Consider the following 18526-nt stretch of genomic DNA (forward strand, 5'->3'; position numbering starts at 1 on the left):
GTTAAAGTCTTTTACAAGATTACACAACAGTTTAAGGAAAAGAAGAAAGCAGTTATCATATACTCTCCACTTGACTTAATGGCCTCTTTAAACAAAGGTCACTGCAGATGGGATTTGTGGGATCAGACAATAAAAACATGAATTGTAGAGCAGTTTGTTCACATATTTAATGACTACAATTTTTTGCAAGCCACACATTTTTACATACACAACATAAAATACTTTTAAAAAGTGGCACACTGAAATAAAGCATACGAGGCAATTTTCTTTGTGATTATGTCCCAGAAACAATGGTTGTGGATGAGTGGTTTGGATCAGAAAGGGGGATCAATGCATGTGCAAGAATTAGAAATGTTAAACAGGCTGGGTTATGAAAACCAAGAGAAATGTGTCTTTGTGTTCACATGGAAACTAGTTATTCTTTACTACAGGACCTGGTGAGGATGAAGTCCTTATTCCCTTTGAAGCACACAATCCCTCTTTGATGTTTTGTTACCCGCTGATCATCATTTATTTATCTTGTCTGGGTCTTCCAATCAAACTGATGCGCGCCAAGGAGACTGCGTTTTTTTGAAAGTTAAACTCTGTGCGAGTAGAAAAGAAAAAGAAGACATTTTTCTTGTTCTCAGTCTTAAACGCCTCCTTATCTTTATGGCGCTCACTGTACATTTCTGTTTGGGATACATTTATAGCCTGCATCTGGTGACTCGGGTTTCCAAGCGGAAACTGTGCTGGCTGAATGTAAAAATAGCATCCTTGTCTTTATTTAAAGTTATTTCCTACTTGAGATAAGTGACATCAGTAGTGTTTCAATAGCGATGCTGATTGGGCATACTTGAGGACAGGCTCTAATGAATCACACCGCTCGAAGGGCTGGTGGGGGACGTAGCCATTGCTTCCTGACTCATACCATGGCAAACACTCACCTCCGCCCCACAGCTTATCATTAAACACCACCTTCTAGCCTTCCTTAAAATAGCTCGGAATGCAAAAGGGAGGGTCTAGCTGAAGAACCCCCCCCCCCCTTCTGCCGCTAAAACATTGCTCTGGTCCAACAGATGTTTGCTAATGGCTTTGGTCAAAGGGGATAAAAACATCACCAAGGTCTCCATCTTTATCCCCCGTCCTAAATTACGCGTCCCACTTACTTCCAACTTTATGTGACGGAAACATATCAAAGTACGACTCCAAGGGCAAGACTGCCACTTACACATGTCACAGCAGCAGGTTGACTTGTGGGGGGAATGGTAATTATTCAAAGAGATGAGATTTAAAAAAAAAAAAGAAAATAAACGCAGGGGATGTTTAATTAATTCCACAAAGACGTGTGGGTTTAAATTTGACTCTTAAAGTGCAAACATCTCTAATTGAAAGGAAAAACAGGCTCATAATCCATTAGCGGAGCTGATGTTTCACTTTTACCTTGCGATGAACACACTTCGGCACACATGCGCCGCTCTAAAAATAGCACAACTCTTGGTTTCGAAAGTGGCATAGCAAGTAATGATAGTTCACGGAGAAAGGTTTGGTGAAAAAATCTGATAATAAATCCTTGGCATCCTTATTTAGCAATCTTTTAGACTCCCCTTCAACAAATCTCCCAATGACAAGAGTCCCTGCTCTCATAAACATCCCTGTAATAAACAGACCTGTTGTTTTTCTGTGAGGAGCCAGAGGCCTCATTATGGTATGATAATGACCCTCTTTAGCATACTGTCCTGCCATAAATTCAACTGCAATTGAATTTAATGTTAAACATATCAGGTTTTTTTTTTTTTTTATCATTTCTGCAAGCTCTTTGACCGGATTGAGCTGGAGCAGTTAACATGCCGCTCCTGTTCTCGGGCATATTCTGAAAAGCATTCCAGGCTGGGCCAGTTGGAGCGCTGCTGGCTTACGTCCAAAAGGATTTATGGCCGCTAATGTCGTATTCCAGCAGTTACCTCCTACTGTAGTTTGAAAACAACCAACTAAAAACAAAAAAAAGAGCCTGAAATCCTCCTGAAGGCTTGGTGTCAACTGCTGTGAAGCTTGTGGATGTTCTGTGGAAGGAAGGTCAGACGAGTATCGTGCAGGGAAAGTTGCGCTTGGTATTTTTAAAACCACATCTTTATTGATTTTTACCTTTTTTCCCCCCATGATGTAGATGAATATGGTCAGTTGGCTGTGGCAGCCATCTTGAATTGTTGACCTGATAAGTTAATCAGTTGTAGATGTATATCCAATGATTACATTCTGAAAAGTTTCCTTTTTTTCAGTGTTCCTTTTGCCTTCGATTATTAGCCTATTCCCCATCCGTTAAACGTTTGTTGAGATATCCAGGATGTTTTGTTCCAAACCAGATGAAACTGAGAACTTCAGCAGAACTCGTCCGATTTTGTTTACCTCGGGGGGTTTGGTTCGGGGGGGAGGAGGCACAGTTTGAGACCTGAGGGATGAGGATGAGTGTGACCACTGGTGTCGATGCTCAATTAGAACCATTCACCTGATTAGGAACTGCGTGGGCGGTGGGGTCCTTTTTCTCCTCCTCGCCGCCAATTTCAAGCTTCCTCAAATGAATTCCCTTCCTAAACCCACCTGATGCCCAGCAGAGGTTGCGGCAGCCCGTGGCACAATTAGAAACGTAAAGACACCTGCTCCTCCTGCGTGTGTTTGCGATTTTAGGGAGCTTTCTGCTCCCTCACTAAGCAGGTCAATAAGTCACTGGCCCTGCCAACACTGATGGATTGAGCGATTCATCGTGTGACAAATTTTCATCTGTTGCATTGGAAAATTTTGCTAAGCTTCACGGAAGTTTTAAGACGAGGCTTTAAAAGCACCGCTAAGGAATGGGTTACCTCGAAATTACCCCAAAAAGTGCTGATGACATGAGGATCACACAAACTATGGAGATGCTGCCAAGCCAAGGCTTCATTTATATTCTTTTTTTTTTTTTAAACTCAACAAACACAAAGCATAAATATCAGTTCAGCTAATGACCACATAATGAATGGAAAGTGGAGAACGATTGTCTACTCTAACCATTATTTTATAAGATTCTAAAGAAAAACACCTGACTGTTTCAAAGGAGATAAAACAGAAACACCGGGGGAGGAAAAATAAAGCTCTGTCACCAGGACCGAGCCTCCGATTTAAGATTCCGGTTGCTGCTGCGTTGAGCAACAATAAAGTGAATGCCAATGCCCAAATGAATATTGCTGAATGATGCCAGGTGGGATAAGTGCAGCTTAGAGAGGTGCTCAGGGTCCACAGCTGATCATTTTCACAGCTAGACAAAAAAAACTAAATCAGCCGTTGTTTACCGTCCATGTTTTATTTAATCCCTTTTTCCTTTGAACCGAGAGGATGGAAATCACCAGCAAGCACACGCAAGGAAAAACATCCGGGCGTGCATTCGCATGAGCCTCTATCAGGATGTGGTGTGAGCGTGGCAAACCCAATCCGCAGACTCATAATTGATAAACAAAAAAAGGTTTATTTTTAAATAACAAAACTGAAAACAAAAGCTGTCGTGGCAGCAAAACTAACTATAACAAAAATCCCAAGATGATACGGCAAGACGAGGCAAGGAGGAACCGTGGACAAAAACAACAACCAACACCTAACAAACAACAATGAATCGGCAGGGAGGTGGAGAGGAAGACCAAGTTTTTAAGCAGAGGGTGATGAGGAGAAGTGGGAACAGGTGTGTGATTAGGAGTGAAGACAGCTGGAGATGGGTGTGACAGGAAACCAGTAAACTGCTGAGCAGAGGACAGGTGAGTGATGACAAAACAGAACCAAAACATAGAGAAGACAAAACAACACCAAGACAAGGACAAAAAACAGCAAACACAAGAAAACCCCAAATCAAAACAGAACAAAACCCAGACACATGACAGCCTCTTAATTCTCCTACAAGAAACAGAGGAGTTATTTGAGAAAGAAATGGGTCAAGGAGACGCTAAACCCCATTTGCTGTATTCTGCTTTTTTTTTGTTTAATAGCGCGTTTTTAAGTTCTCCACTAGTTTCTGAACGGGGTTGCTATAAATAAGTTTAGCAAACGGTTTTAGTAGATTACACTAAAAAGCACAAAGGAGGCTGAGGTTCTGGATAAAGTGCCGAGAATTTGGAAAGAGAGAGTTGGTCCTTTCACTTTCTTTGGCAACGTAAAATCATTAAAGCAGCCCAGAAAGCCGCGTGAATCCGCAGGCACGAACGTGAGCCCGTCTTTCAATTAGCTCCCCTGTCCAACTTCAAGAAAGTTTTCAAAGCAAAGTCACATAAGAAGAGCAAGTCTTTCTGCAGCGTATAAGATGTCTAAATTGCAATTAAGTGTCTCGGGTTGTATCAAACTAAAGGTGACGGACTTCAAACGTTTAATTACACACTCGAGTCGGTCTTTAGATATCCCGAATCAGAGCAAATGCCCTCTGCCATTCTGCTCCGAAACACCATAAAATCGGCGAAGAAAGCTAAAATCACTTTGCCTCACGTGATTCGGCTGCTCGAGTTATTAAAATGAGAGCATCCTGGAGGAGAAAGCCTCTGAATGTTTAAAAAAAAAAATGATAAAAGGTACTCGAGCGACAAAGCGAAGCTCTCTCAAAGAGTGATAATGGAAAAAAATTGGAGTCTTGGATTTGCAAGACAAGGACAAAAAAAATATAATCAAATAAATAAAAGAGTGGGAGAAAATGGCAGACGATGTAATTACTTCGGTGATGAGGTGAGCAAAGGGATTAAAGGCGGTAAGGAGAGGAGGGTTACCTTTGAAGTGAGTCCCGTCAGGCCGCGAGTCGACCGAGGACAGGTGAGGCTCTGCTGGAGTCGAGTCGTCGCTTCAGTCGGCCGGTGGACTTGATCTGTAGAATGAAGACAACATGGAGAAGCTGGTAAAAATATTCAGCCAACCCACCGATAGCACAGAACTACCCTGAGCCTTATATACAGCATGTTCACTTCTTAACATCAACTGCAAATCTTACTTTTAGTTGCACCGGATTCTTAATATCTCACATTCTGAGCGGTATCCATATGTACCCAGAACACCTGGCTGACAAACGTGTCATTCTGACAACCTCTTCATGTTTCTTATTCATCTTAAACCTGCAGCACTGTTTTGATGCTCGTAGATGTTGCACTGTCCTGTTTATTTGGTTTAAAAGCATACACAACATTAAATTAGTATTCCTGGAAGAAACGCACATCGCCTGCCACCTTGGATGCCAAGCTTTTAAAGAAGAATCTCATGCGATCTGCTGGAGCTTTGAGTATGTGTTGGGGGTGACTCTCAGCTACTACCAGACCAAATTTTAGCTCATTATCTGTAAAGTTCACTTATTTATAAACATTTCTTTGCTTGCTAAAGTTGATTAGCTGTGTTGGCCTTCTTGAATTGGATTGACTCCAAAAGGTAATCATTTGGAGGTGTCTATCAGGTGATTACCTCCTGGAAATTTCATTTAAATCCACCATCTGGCTCATGAGATATTTTGCTAACAGACAGACAGGACTGACTCCAGCAGTTACAGCTACAGTTAAACAAAGATCATGCACAATCTATTAGCGCTTGAAGTCTGGGTTTGAGATAGCCCTCAGCTACTACCACACCAAATTTCAGCTTAATATCCATAACATCAACTCACTTATAGCAATATTTGTGTTTGCTACAGTTGATTAGCTGTGGTGACCATCTTGAATCGGGTTGACTCCAAAACCCAATCAGTTAAGGTTGTAAATCCAAAGTTAATTTTCATGGAGTTTTATTCAAATCTGCTCAGTGGTTTGTGAGATATTTCGCTAACAGACAGACAACAAACACCTGCACACACGCAGTTACATTATTGCTCGCTTTTTATGGCAGCAGGTAATAAAAAAAAGCAGTTGGTCACCCTGTGCAACTGTGAGTGGATATTAGACACATCGTAGAAAACTATTAATAAAAGTTCAGATCTAAATTTTGTAAACCCTTAAACTGTCAGGAAAACATTATTAACGACGCCTCTTTTAGACCCTGAATAAAGTCTAATCAACTGTGTTACATTTGTCGCTCTGAAAATCTTTTGATTAGATTAATGCTGCTACATCAGCGCTGCAGCAATCATCATCTCAGGGCCGTATTATTTTTTTTTCCCATTCCTTCAGTGTAATATTTAGCTTTTTGCACACATCTGCAAAATTAGAAAACCCAAACTCCCCAGCAAAGAGATCTGACGGAATCAACATTAGCCAACGCAAACATGGCTATAACTTCTTGTTACACTTGTGACCCATGCTGGCAAAATAAGTCACAAAGAGGAATTTTCCAATGTTTGGTTATTATTATTATTTTCAAATTCTCCATCTAAGTAGCTTCAAAATGATATGTAGTTTTTGTTTTCTTTTTAATTTGATGATTTATCACCTGGCAACAAGCTGATTTTGTTCAATAGATTGTCAGTCTGAAAATTTGTTTTTTATAGGCCTGGAGTGATGTCATCAGGAATTCAAGTCCTTCATTTAAAAAAGGGGGAATGCCCAAATGACACCAAACAAATATATGAAGGGATTTCATTTCCTGGCGTCATGGCAGCCGCTACAGCAAAAAAAAAAAAAAAAAGGAAATTAAAAGGATTAGAATTAAAAGGATTATTTCTGAAGACATTCCTGTTAAAAGATCTCGATATATGGATAGATTAGGAAGATTGAATACTGTTTTAGTTACCTGGAATGCTAGATAGCGTTTTTATGGACTCAAAAATCAGTGGTTTCTCACGTTTTGCATCGCAGCCTCTGCTCATTCTGACTCATTTTACCAGCACGGGTCACAAATATTGAGCTAATGTTTAGTGTGGTAGTAGTTGAGAGTCATCTACAACCTACATTGTGAGCACTAACTGATTGTGCAAGATCTGTTTCTAAACTTTACTGTTAAATAATGCAGTCAGTCAACCGCAAAACATACCGGTGTAGGTCTGATCCCTTATCAACCAGAAACCGGTACCAGTACCTTGAGTTTAGCTCTGTTTATCTTAGCTTTTATCATGTCTGATCTTTACACTGACACTTTTAGTTATCTTTTTATTAAAATGTATTTAACTCTTAGCTGGCCTTCGGTACTATTAGTTAACCTTCCGGTACCTTCAGTTTAGTTTAGTTCTGTTTATCTTTGCTTTTCTGTACTTTTGTGTCATATTTAGTGTTTCATGTTTTAGATATGTTCAGTTTCATGATTTCACTTAGATTATCTTAGCTCATATTTTAGATATTGCTGTGTGTGTTTTATGACTCTGTATTTTTGTGTTCACATGTTGTAAAGCACTTTGAATCGCCTTGTTGCTTAAAAAGTGCTTTATAAATAAATTTGACTTGACTTATCAACCAGAAAGGCCTCTCTGACTGCCAGAAACGTGACTGCTGGAGACTTTACAGCACAGACTGCAGTTGCTCCAAATTGTGCCATTGAACCATTTTTTCCCCCTCCGAACACTAATAGCCTCAACCAAATAATAGCAAATCTAATAAAAAAATAAAACTACATTATATAAAACTATAAAAGTGGCTATTGCAATTGCCAGAGTCATAAGAATAGATTCAAGCAAAACAACAACAACAAAATCCCATGAAGAGCAAAACTAATGATCTCTTCTTCACTAAATATAAGAGCCGGAAGGTTATGTGGTCAATATCTGATTCTCCCTAATGAGGCAACATTTGCTCCATCCTTTAAACAAGCCAATTTCTCAGTCTTGACCTCCGTCCTCACACTGTAACACATCCGAAATATAAACATCACAAGCACGCGGAAAGATAAAGGCCACTGTCCAATACTGCAGCGCAAATTGGTTTTGATGCGTCAGGCCACCGGATGAGTCACTCCGCCGTGCACGCCAACCTGTCCAGAGACTGCGCTCCCTTTGAAGGCTGGGGAAACGCGAGCCCGCTGGACTCGGCGCCTCCCAGAAGATATCGGCCGGCGATGACACCAAACCCAATCGCCTCCTCCTCGCGGCAAGGCGTCCGTCCGCGGTTTCATCTTAATGGGACAAAACAGCTGCTTAAAAATGGCTTCAGGGCTCAAGGAGTGCTTAAACACACGAGCTGAAGACTTATTTGGAATGAACGCTGCTCCCTCGCTGGGTTCACCGGCAGTTCATCTGGCACATTAGCTGATATTCACCGGGGTTGGGTTTCTCAGCAGAAAGATCTGCGAAGGAGTTTATCCAAGTAGATGAGGCTTGAAAAAAATAAGCAGTACTTCCCATGAAGAAATCACTTCAGTTTCACAATTTGAACGGCATAAGTGCATGATATCCAAAATTTAAAATACAGCCTTTTAAGTACGTCTGCAGGCTGATGTTTACATACACTCATCGTATGCTTGAAATGAGCTTCAAATGTTTTTCCTCGGTGGGATGGGTGCCGACGGAGAAAGAAGCTCCAAAAGTGACACCTTCCATCAGAGACATGGTAAATGAAAAAAAGAAAAAGGTTAAAAAACAAAAACAACTGGACTTCTATTATGTAGCTGAAGACGTTTCACTTCTCATCCGAGGAGCTTTCTCAGTTTAAAAAACAGAGAGTGTGGAGTTCGAGCTTTTAAAGCTGTGATGTTCTGTAAGATGGATTCACATGCAGATTACACTCACTCTCCTCACAATAGAGGCTCATTAGGGTCTTTGTCAGCCTGACTCACTGATGGGCCACTCTGGTCACATGGATGCAGATCCTGATTGGAGTGAAACTGACTGGGGATCAGGCGTAACGTGCCATCGTACGTTTTTGAAAGCTGGAATCTGAGACCTCCTCCTCTGTTTAATGTTGGTTTCTCTCTTTTGACAAAGACGGCTTCCTTCACCCCCCCTCTCAAACCATCTGTCTTCTCGATCCAAAAGATGAACATTTTGGTCCTCAAAGGAGTGTCCCTTATCCTTGAGGTGTAGGTGAACTGCTGAGTCCTTTCCAGAAGAGGTGGCTCTCCTGTGTTGAGCCATGCGTCTGTGGAGAGTTTGTTTGGTCTCTCCAATATAAAGGTCTGAACATTCTTCGCTGCACTGAACTGCATACACAACTCCGCTCAGTTTGGGTTTGGGTGTTTTGTCCTTAGGGTGGACCAACCTCTGTCTGAGAGTCTTGTTGGGTTTAAAATGTACCAGGACGTTGTGTTTGGAAATCCTTCTGAGTTTCTCAAATGTCAAACGTCCTCTGAAAAAAAAGTTTTATTATCAGGAAAAACAGACAAAGATTGAGCTTTGCAAGCTAACATTTTGAATGTTCCCCTCAAAGACCCCATCGGCCCTGTTGAAAATTCATGGAATAAGCCTAAAAACCAGGTCTGTGTCAGGAAACCAACCAAATGAAACGATCTCTACCATTACGGTAGAGATCGTATTGGTTAAGAGGAGTGGTCAAACATCCAGCCGGAAGCTGAAAGCCGGCCACAAACAGCCTGTGGTCGAGGTTCAATGAGCTAAGCTAAAAATGAATAGGCTGTATGTTTATATTTGATCCTGTCTGAATTAGAGTACCACATTTTGGTTTACAAAAGTCACTGAAGTCGGACGCTGTGTAATCAATCCACCCTGGAAAAAGAACGGTTCAAATAAGTAATAATTAACTCTTTCATGCATAGTGGTCACTGCAGTGGACAGCTATTGAAAATCCATTTTCTTGTATACCTATAGGGTTATATATTATAACTGTGCATAGACCACTAAAGTGGACATTAGTGGATAATGCAATATACTGGCTATCCACTGCAAGTGCAACAAATTTTTCTGAAATCCAAGATAGATTTAAGAAAATAAAAAAAGTCTCTTTTTCACCCTTTTTTATGCCTTAAGAGAAAGAAAAATACTACTGGAAAAAATCCTGGCTGAAGTTTTCATAATTAATGCATGAATGGGGTTAAGCTGACATTCACACTCATGATGAGTGCATTTAAACCTTCGACCGCGGCTGTATGCCCCTGTTTTTGTAAAACAAATAATGGTTCATTATCACCAAATCAGAAGGCCTTCAGTGAACAATGAAAAAAAAAAGATTAATTTCTTTTTCGATTTCTTTGCTTGCTGTTATGATTAGGACATGTTCCTTTTCCCCTGGGGGTTTCTTGGTGCTTTCACTTCAAGAACCGAGTGGCTCTCTGCTCCGCACATCAAACATCAAAGGTACAGCAAAGCCTGGCAGTGTATATGCTCTCTGTCCCGCTCTCTCAGAGGACCCTGGAGGAGGCCCCACACGGCTCCCGAATGGAGATTATATCGACCCGCCCAATCTCACTCTGATTAGTTCACGTTTAATTTCTGCTTAAAGTGACGCGACGCCTTTGGAATTGCCGGGTCAACAGGCTGCTCCGGGAGCGAGCGGACTGATGGGCAGTGATGATAAATGAATAAATGATGCCCCGAGCTAACGCTGCTTAACCTTCCACCTGATCCCGCGGAGCTGACCCGGAGGTTAATGGCAGGAAACGGTGATTACGCAGGCGAAGGCGGCGGCCGCCTCTGAGAACTGCGTGGCTAAAGAGGCGCATGGTAAATGGCCAGTTTTGACAAAGTGCTGACACATTCCAGACTCAAGGTTGAGGAAGACGTGCACCTGCAGCACCGAGGAGTAAATGTGACTAACGAGACACTGTTTACGCTTAAACATTCAACAGGACACTTTTATGGGTAAATGAGGACATGAGTTAATGTCCTGGCATTCCTTAAAGGAAACGCACCGCCACAGAGTTGAGTTTTAGACTAAAATCATCTTAAGTTGAAAAATGACGGCGTTGTAGTCGTTTTGGTCAAACCTAGTGCTGTAAAAAACGCTATGCACAACCTCGTGAGATAGCAGGAGATGTCATGGTCAAAGTATGTCTTGTGAATGACTCTCAGCAACTAACATACCAAAATATTTTAGTAATATTTGTAAAATTGACTAAGTTAGAGCCATTTTTGTGTTGACTAATGCTCATAAGCTGTGGCAGCCATCTTGAATCGGATTGTCTCCAAAAGTTAATCAGTTGTAGATGCACAGACAATAAAAATGCTCTGAAAATTTCATTAAACTCCAAACAGTAGTTCATGAGATATTGTGCTAACAGACAAACCAAGCTGACCCAAGCTGTTAATACTAAAGCTTTAAGCAAGGATCTCACACAGTGAGTATGATTTGGAGTATGTGTTGTGAATGACTGTCAGCTAGAACAACTTTTAGCTCAATATTTGTAAAAATTAACAAAGTTATACCTATTTTTGTGTTTTCTAAGGTCAGTTAGCTGTGGTGGCTATCTTAAATTGGGTTGGCTCCAAATGCTAATCAGTTGTCGACTGACATCCGGTAATTATTTCCTAAAAGTTTCAATAAAATACATCCAGCGTTTCACAAGATATTTTGCTAACAGACAGTTGTCTACATACTGTCAACGACAAAACCTTTAAAATAACGATTTAGTGCTGGTTTTTCTCTTCCTCAAAATATGTGTGGCGGATCAGTCACAGCTACCACTGCACCTATTTTTAGGTCGATATTTGTGAAATTGACAGAGTCATAGCTGTTCATGTATTTTTTTAATGTCTGTGGCGGCCATCTTGAATGGGATTTACTCCACAAGTTAACCACATGCAGATGCACGTCCAAAGATTACTTTCTGGGAGTTTCATTAAAGTTCGTCCAGTGGCTCAAGTGTTGTGTTGCACACACAAAACACATGCAGGAGGCAAAAGCATTATCGCCCGCCTTGTGGTGGCAGGTTTTATGGAGCTGACATGCCTCCATGTTCCACTCTGCCCTTTCAACTCCAGTTATTTAAGCCGGTGACTCAACAACCCCCACCGCTGGTAGCCCCGGCGTTACCTGACAGCAATAAGAGCGGAACTCTCTTACTGTGTAACTTTTGGGCCTCGTTTCGGGGGCTCGGTTCCTCACCTGTTGTGTGTTACGCAGACAGCTGCATATTTTATCGTGTCTTGTCCTCCTTCAACCCGGCATTGTTAGAAGAAGACCCCGGTGTAATTTTGTGATTAATAATGAATGTAGACCGAGGCTTTTTGCTAGCGAGCTGACAGACGAAGTGAGCTCCGACAGTCTGGGGAATGCTTCTGATCAAGGCTCGTTCTCGGCTGTCAGAGGCTCTCTGCGCTCGTACAGACGAGCTGCAGATATGCATACCGGTGTCTCGTGGAGGCACTGCGAAAGTTGGTTAATTGCATATTTCTGAAAGAGTGCAGTGCACGTTTGGGTTACTCTCACAAACCGTCTAACTTAAACAGACATGCTGTTTGAGAATGTCTATCATATCACTCATGTAGCATCCACGCTGTCACAAATGTCCCACAATCTCCCAGTTTTAAAGCATTAGAAACAAGCTGTTTATCCCTTTCAGTATGCAAAAACAAATTTTACTGGGTGACTAAATAAATATGAATAGTTTGTGTCCAATGAAGCGAACCCTGTTCCATATTTGTTCGGTTAGTTACCATAAAACTGGAGTTAAATAGCATTAAAGAATCTAATGACACTGAAACTTAAACAGTTTTTTTTTTGTCCTGTTGTGGCATTTCAGGCATACCACATAGAGAAGATGGCTGCCTACACGTGCCAGAACAGATTTGCTCTACAAAAAAAAATATCTCAAAATGAGAATCTTAATTGCATGATTTACTTTATGGAATCAGGACTGAATCTAGCATCAAAGCAGGCAGGCCACGTTTGTAATAGTAACCTGTTTGTATGACCTTCAACCATCAGGACTGTTTGTGAATCTGTTGATGATGGTGTGTGTGTGTGTGGCTTTGTGTAGGTAGGTGGGTGGGTAAGCGTATGTGTAGCAGAAAGACAGAAAGACTGACTTTATAAATAAAAAAAAATATATGTTCATGTCACTGTATGTGGGTGCAGTTGTGCTTGTATGTCACCTGGAGATGCAGAGTTAATAGAGTGTCAAGGAGAGTAAAAGACACACAAATTGCTATAACTTCAATTTACAGATAGTGAGCTAAATTTGATTTGGTAGTAGCTGAGAGTGATTCGTCGCACATAGTTGATGTGCATATTGTCTCGCAGTATCGCATCAGATTGTGACAACTTTGTCAGTTGTCATTATAAGATGATCGTAGTCTAAAAGCCTGCAGGCGGTAAGCATTCCCTCAAGGAATGCTAGGCTTTTATTTCATTTGTGATTTACCAAGAAAAATAGACTGCAAGCACCACCTAAAGTCCTCACTGGTTTGGCCTGGTCCAGAGTTCAACAGCTGAAGCAGCACGGTTAATTTAGGGTTTATGACTTAATAAACATTTTTTAAAGTTTTTATTTTTTATTAGTAGAGTCAGATTTCAGCCACAACATGTATATTAATGTCCTTTAAGGTGCATTAGTTTGTCATAAAATCAAAAAACAGGACCAATTTAGATCTACATCCATCTTCTTCGCTGTTTGGTTGCCATGACGCTCCATACAGCTGCTGTTTCTGCAAGTCCTCCAGATGCCAATGAGAACAAGGCTGCCTGATGACAGCGTCTCCGAAACAGCAACAAAATGCCACGGAAACCGCTTGCTCCGATTCGCACGGCGCCCCAACATTTACGATGACTGTTTCAACCCAAACGACCAAAGTTCAAGACTCCGCAAAACTTAAACGATACCTTCCAAATTTCTGCACCGGAAGAGATTCCGAACTGAGCTCTCAGTATAAACATACACCTTCCTGAAAATACTTTTGGTATTAGCTCGTGAACGAGCTTTTATTTCGAGAAGACGCATCAGCAGCTAAAGCCATCGGATGGACTTTTGCTTCGAGTTTTACTGGTGTTTCCATGTTTCTTCACGTGTAGAACTCCCTCGCAGCTTCCTGCGGCGGCTCTGGAACATGATGTACGGCTTTGGTGTTTGGAGGTAATTGTTCAGGTGAAAGCAGAGCCGAGACGCACATTGTGCTGCAGATGTTCCCACCTGTGCGTAGCGGACCGTGTTCGCAAAATTGCGGCTAATGGAGAATTTGAAAAAAGAAAAAAAAGATTTCAGTTCAGGGAGAACGGTGGTTAGTCCGGACAAACAGACAGGCTTGCATCATGCGATTCAAGAAAAGAAAAAAATAAATAAATAAAAAGGAAAAATTAGAGCTTGGGGTTTCAGGAATAATCACAGAACGCTGACACTGACAAGCGAGCGTCGCTTTTCTGTTTTGGTAACAGGAGGAAATTGCTCTGCCTCGTCAGAAGTCGGCAGCGTCTTGAGGAGTTAATGGAGAGAAAGAAATTGAGGAAGGAGAATTTAAAAAAAAAAACGAGGCAAAGAGAGAAAGATTTCCTGCCAAGTCAAAAAAGGGAGCTCACTGAGGAGTTTGAATGGGGACGGAGTGGGACGGAGGGGGGAGATCGGTGGCGTCGTGCTGTACTCTGGACTGTGCACACTGTTAGACTTTCTCGCAACTTTCAGGGGGTTACCTTTAAAGTTAAACGTGTTAAAGAGTCATTAGAGGCAAACCAGAATCCCCTTGATACATTACCTGATCGTGAATCAGCCATCGCAAAGTCAGGATGAGGGATCGCCCGGCTTTACGAACAAACCTGGACGCGGTGTCTCTCGAAGGCTAACGAGTGCCAGACTCCCCGGAGTTTCATCAGATTAATGCGTTATCTCGGAGCGCGCAGGCTTCAGTTCAAAACAGGATTTAATCAAGCAAAATGTGCGACGTTGTCTCCGCCTAATGTGGTCGGACCATTCCAGCCCACCCTTCCTGTAGGTTGTTACAAAGTAAAGTGGAAAAAGTAATGACCTAATGTGTGCAAAAGACCGATCGGCCTCTTCTCCTGGCAGCTGCCAGGGCTTTAAGAGGTGGACCAAATCTGTCGCCGCCTGAGCCGGAGCTCCGGTTCAGGGCTAATGCGACTCAAGCTCCATCGGCTGAGGAGCAAAGGTTTGCCAGATGAGGTCATCATGAGCTTCCATCTACCAGAGAATGAGAAGAATCCACTCCTGTTTGGAGAAATGGAGGTATCGTGCTGTATGAGTTAGTCCAGGTTTCAGGATTGTCCTGCTGTCTATTTGCTCAGAAAGTCAGAAGTGCTCAGAATTATCGCCCTCGGCCAAAGGTGTAAGGGGAGGTAGTAACCACTGGGTTGCGATCTAGACCGAATTAACACTGGGACACGACCAAATTCAAGATGGCCACCACACCCAGTTGAGCTTAAAATCCTAAAAGTGGCTATACCTCCGTCAATTCTACTGATGTTGGCCTAAAATTTGGTGTGGTACTAGCTGAGCCTCGTTCCCAATGCGTACTCTAAGCGCGATACATTGCACAGCAGCTTTGCTTGAAACCTTGGCATTAACCGTTGGAGTCAACCCTGTTTGTCTGTTAGCAAAATATCTCATAAACCACTGCGTGGATTTCAGTGAAACTCTCAGAAAGCAATCATTAGATGTACCTCTACAACTGATTAACTTCTGGAGTCAATCCAGTTCAAGATGGCCGCCACAGATAATTAACCTTGTCGGGCACAAAAATGACTAGAACTCAGTCAGTTTCACAGATACTGCGCTAAAAGTTGGTGTGGTAGTAGCTGAGAGTCACTCACAACCCAAACTCCAAGAGCTAACAGATGAGGTATCGCGATGTCGCGTGAGACTGCGTCTAACGTTGTCGTCACGGTTTGACCAAAATGGCTATTGTGCTATCACTTCTCAGTGTAAATGAATGAACGCATTTCTTCAAAGAAGGTCTTTCATTTTATAAGTGTGACGTTTGACTTTGAAGGTAAAAATGACGTACTCCACCCTTCCTAATGAAGAATCTGCTAGTTTTTTGGGGTTTTTTGCCTTCAAAAATGATTAACGGCACCGACTCTGTCACACTTTGATGAACGGATGGCAGATAAGACTCTGAGTGAACGATGGCCCACCAGAGCCCTTTGAGGCTCGCGACAGTGAGCTTTGTGAGCGTGCGTTTACACAAGTTAACCCCCCCCACAGAGCGAGGCCGCCACTTCAATCAAATCGCCCTGACCGCGGATTAAGACATGAAGACGAGTCGAACGGTTTGAGGAAGATTTGCCCCCCCCCCCCCCGGTACAGCTCCGGGGAGGAGGAGGAGGCTTTTTATGAGCTGCTGTTTGACTCAGAGATGCATGTAAGGAGGATTTGTGGATGACAGGGAGCCTCACACCTGCATGTGCAGCCTGGGCAAATCACTTGGCTGTATATACACAAAGACAGCAGAAGACACTGTCTGCGGCATTAGGAAATGAGGAGTGCAGCGAGGTGAGGAGTGTGTGTGTGATGGAAGGTGCCAAAGCAGGGAAGAAGCTGCCGCCACCTTTTCCTGGGGGGAGAAATCCACAATGCAAAGTTATGTACTGAAAGAAGCCCAGCGTTCCTTTGGGGGACTGCACGCCACTTTTCAGGCCAAAGTTTTAAACTTAGATTTTCGTAATGTCTCGCAAGTTTTGTTCGCTCTCGGAGCATGTGTTGCGGATGACTCTCACCTACTACCACCCCAAATTTGATCCTGATATCTGTCATTTTCACCAAGTTACAGCTATTGTTGTATCTCCAAAGTTCGATTAGCTGAGGCGGCCATCTTCATTTGGTTTGACTCCAAAAGTAAATCAGTTGTAGGCACCCACCCAGTGAAAACATTTGGAGAGTTTCACTAATATCTGTCCAGAGGTTTATGAGATATTTTGCTAACAGACAGATAGAGTTGACTTCAAAGAGGTAATGGCAAAATTTCAAAGATTGCGTGCAATTTTTTTAGCACTCAGAATATGTGCTAAGGATGAGTCTCAGCTACTACCACACCAAATTTAAGGTGATTGATTTGCACATTTGATAGCCCTTTTCATGCTTTCTCAAGTCAGTTAACCGTGGCGGCCATCTTGATTTGGAGACAGCTCCAACAGTTAATCAGTTGATGCACAGCCAATGATTATTTGCTGGAAGTTGAATTTAAATTCGACCAGTGGCAGTGACACAAGAACACCGGTAAAATTCTTCCTGCCCAACATCTGCCTTTCGCTAGTTTGTGATAAAAATAAAAAGTGGGCCCGTTTTGAAATGCAAACACCGTTGGGCATAAAAATGCAATATTTTGCTAGAAAAAAATGCTCTCATGTAAGGACTGGAAACTCATCCGTCTTTCAAACCGATCTGTTGAAACGAAGCCCCCCACTTTACCTAACGAGACTGAATTAAAGGTGATGATGATTTCTCTCGTTGCCTTTCTTTCTTGTGGGTTTTTTTTTTTTTTTCGTAACGAGCCACAGTTCATTACACAAAAATAAACACTTTGTTTATGCCGATTACAGCGTAATTAGGAGGGACATATTGTTAGTGGTGGCAAGAGGATAAAAACTCCAGGGGAGAACAGCTGATTAACTGCTGACAATCCAAAGTCTAATTGCAGTTAACTGGTGGAAACGCCACCAACGAAAAGACATTTCTGCAAAATTAAAACCGGAGAGAAGCTCTTAGTGTGTGTGTGTGTGTGTGTGTGTGTGTGTGTGTGTGTGCAGGGTGGATGTGAAGGTCACCACAGGTGCCACGGAGATGACGGCGACATCTCCCATCGGCCACTCAGACTTCATGATTAACTTCTGCTCCCAGAGGGGGGCAGAGAACCATCAAGCCTCAGTTTACGGCCTCCATGTCTGAAACAACAAGCCAATTAAACCTTCCAGCTCTGAGCAGGTGCCTCTGTGCTCCCGGTGCCAAGCAGGGTGTTTTCTCGTGAAGTAAAAAACTGATCCTTTAGAAACACGAGCTCATGCCCTAATTTTCCCAAATGGACACGGAATATCAGCATAGGTGAAGCGACGCTGGCCGCAGGGAACAAGAGGATCGTACCCATGTTGGAGCTGTAACAGAAACATGACCTTTGACCCTTTTTAAGCACACGTGATGACACTGCTTACCCGCAATCCCCTTTCGCTCCCACCTGCATGCATGTTTGTTCGTCTGTTAGCGAAACATCTCATGAACAACTGGGCGGATTTCAATGAAACTCTCACACAGCAATCAGAGGAGGGGCATCTACGAATGATTGGCTTTTGGAGTCAACCTGATTCAGGATAGCTACCACAGCCAGCTGACCTTAGAAAACACAAAACCAGCTATAACTCAGGCAACTTTTCAGATATCCAGTTAAAATTTAATGTGGTGGTAGCTGAGCATCATCCCCAACACATACTCTGAACACAACACTTTGCACCACATTTTTGCTTAAAACGTCTGCACTAACTCTTGGCGACAGCCCTGTTTGTCTGTTAGCAAAATACCTCCTGAACCGCTCCACGGATTTTAATGAAACCCTCAGAAAGTAGTCTTTAGGTTTACATCTGTAACTGATTAACTCTTGGAGTCAAACCAGTTCAAGATGGCCGCCACAGCCCACTGAACTTAGAAAACACAAAGATAGCTGTAACTCAGACGTGCTTTTAGGTATTAAGCTAAATTTTGGCGTGGTGGTCGCTGGAAGTTGACACACGATATGCATTTCTTCAAACATTACTAGTTGTTTTTAGTTTTTAAATGTGTTCTGTTTTCTCAGTCTCAACACTGAAAATGGATGCTGCGC

General features: G+C 42.4%; 1 protein-coding gene across 10 annotated transcripts in view; it reads right to left on the reverse strand.

Annotated features, from left to right (window-relative positions):
* arvcfb (ARVCF delta catenin family member b) overlaps positions 1-18526 on the reverse strand; it is a 233709-nt gene that overhangs the window by 135724 nt on the left and 79459 nt on the right. For all 10 annotated transcript variants that reach the window (XM_017414607.3, XM_017414609.3, XM_017414605.3 and 7 more), the window contains one exon: positions 4752-4846. The gene's annotated coding sequence lies outside the window, so the exon portion shown is untranslated. The remainder of the gene's footprint in view (positions 1-4751; positions 4847-18526) is intronic.

The sequence above is a fragment of the Kryptolebias marmoratus genome, linkage group LG1 (assembly GCF_001649575.2).
Source record: "Kryptolebias marmoratus isolate JLee-2015 linkage group LG1, ASM164957v2, whole genome shotgun sequence".
NCBI classification, from domain to species: domain Eukaryota; kingdom Metazoa; phylum Chordata; class Actinopteri; order Cyprinodontiformes; family Rivulidae; genus Kryptolebias; species Kryptolebias marmoratus.